At 64.5% G+C, this 1982-nt stretch overlaps 1 long non-coding RNA gene across 1 annotated transcript in view; it reads right to left on the bottom strand.

Annotated features, from left to right (window-relative positions):
* The window catches only part of LOC107183832, a 17432-nt gene that overhangs the window by 2624 nt on the left and 12826 nt on the right, over positions 1-1982 (bottom strand). The window contains exon 3 of the long non-coding RNA XR_001514633.1: positions 297-389. This is a non-coding gene — a long non-coding RNA (uncharacterized LOC107183832). The remainder of the gene's footprint in view (positions 1-296; positions 390-1982) is intronic.

A 1982-nucleotide genomic window follows, 5' to 3' on the forward strand; every position in this document is an offset into this window, starting at 1 on the left:
GCCTCCAGCCCCGCCCCCCATCTCCCCGCCGGCTCAGCCTGCACAGCAGGTCGCCGAGTCCGGTCACACGGACATGGGCGCAGGGCCCGCAGGCGCAGACAGGGTAGCAAAGCAGCCACCGAGGTCACGGTCAAGGTTCCCGAACCTCCCTGCGCACCCTCCCTCCCTCCAGCCACCTCCCTATGCGGCCACCCGAACACCATCTGTCCATCAGGCATCCACCCACCCGCCGGTCCCTGGAGCCCCCCCGCGCCCCCGGGGTGTAAACTCCTGCGCCCTCTCCGGCCCCTCCTCACCTGTAGCTCCGTCTGGGCCGAGGCAGGGCCCACGCGGTGCAGGCATCAGGATGGTCCGGAAGTTCAAAGGAATTGGTGGGATTGTTTTGTTCTCTAATTTTTAAAATTGATTTTAGAGCGAGGAAGGGGGAGGGGGAGAGAGAGAGAGAAAGAGACATCCATCAGTTGCCTCCCATACACACCCCAGCCGGGACCAAGCCCACAAGCTGGGCAGGTGCCCTGGCTGGGAATCAAACTGCTGACCGTCTGGTGCCCAGGGCGACGCTCAACCGATAGAGCCCCCGCCGCCGAGCCTCTGCTGTCAGCGCCCTGTAGGATGGATGGACGCCCCTCACAGCCTCCTGGACCACCCTGCCTGCTCCCTAACGCTGCCCCCCGCCATTCTGCAAACAAGCCCTCGCGGGGTGACCTCTGTTCTCTGCTGCTCTGGGCTCTCGTCCCCAAGGGCACGTGGCCCTCCCGTCCTGTCCCCTCGGTGCGGCCACTCTAAGAGCCCCCCTTTCAGAAACACCAGGGGGAGTGGGCACAGCTCCGAGGTGGCGGGCGCACGGCTGGGGGCCTGGTGCAGTGCCCTGGGCACGTCACACTCCATTTCACATGGGCTCTGCTGCGCACTCACTGCTGGGGTGTTGCAGAGGGAAACCGTGTCCTCTCGCCACCAACGCTGTGCCCCGTCGGGCCAGGCCCCTCCCTGCCTGTCTTCCCCCCAAGGCCTACCGCACGTGGGCAGGTGTGTGGGTGAGGATCATGGACCTGGTTGCTAGGTTGTTCTGATGCCTCCTGACAGGGCAGGGCAGGGTCTAGGCCAGAGATTCAATGTCTCTTCAGGATGCGGGAGCCTCACGGGAGCAGGTCCCGGCGCCAGGTATTCCGGTCCCTGTCGGCCCTCCAGCCTCTCACTCACGCAGACACTGCGGCCCAATGGGCTGGTCCTTAGCCGCTGGGTTGGTCTGGGGGGAGCGGGTCTGTAACAAGGACCACAGTGGGCCGCCTACTCTCACCCATTCTTTTTTAAAAAAATATTTTTATTGATTTCAGAGAGGAAGGGAGAGGGAGAGAGAGAGAAACATCAATGAGAGAGAATCATGGATCGGCTGCCTCCTGCACGCCCCCGACTGGGGATGGAGCCCACAACCTGGGCCTATGCCCTGACCCGGAATCGAACCCTGACCTCCTGGCTCATAGGTCGAGGCCCAACCACGGAGCCACGCTGGCGGGTCTCTCCCATTCCGAGGTCAGAAGTCAAGGTGCCCCAGGGCGGGCTCCCTCCCGGCTCCGGACTTTCCTGCCTCCTCCAGCTGCGGTGGCGGCCCTCAGTCCTGGGCTGGCGGCTGCGGCACCTCCACCTCTGTCCTCGTCACATGGCGTCCTCCCTGGTGTCCGTGTCCCAGTTTCCCTCTCCTTAGAAGGTCACCCCGACAGCCTCCTCCCGACTGGATCTGGTCTCATTCCGGGTACCAGGCGTAGGACTCGGTGCAGCAGCGTGGGGGTGGGGTGGGACCCAGCACAGAATGCCCTCCAGCCCCTTTAAGCAGCGACGGACTCCCATGGAGCCGGGGATGGCTCAGATCAGGCTGAGCTTCCGGGAACAGTGCCAGGCCCCCTGCCAGACGGGGCTGCTGCCCCACGGAGCCCGGAGTTCTGTCTCTGCAGCAGGAAGCTGCCATGCCCAGCCCGGGAGGATGC

The sequence above is a fragment of the Myotis davidii genome, unplaced genomic scaffold, assembly GCF_000327345.1.
Source record: "Myotis davidii unplaced genomic scaffold, ASM32734v1 scaffold472, whole genome shotgun sequence".
Lineage (NCBI taxonomy): Eukaryota > Metazoa > Chordata > Mammalia > Chiroptera > Vespertilionidae > Myotis > Myotis davidii.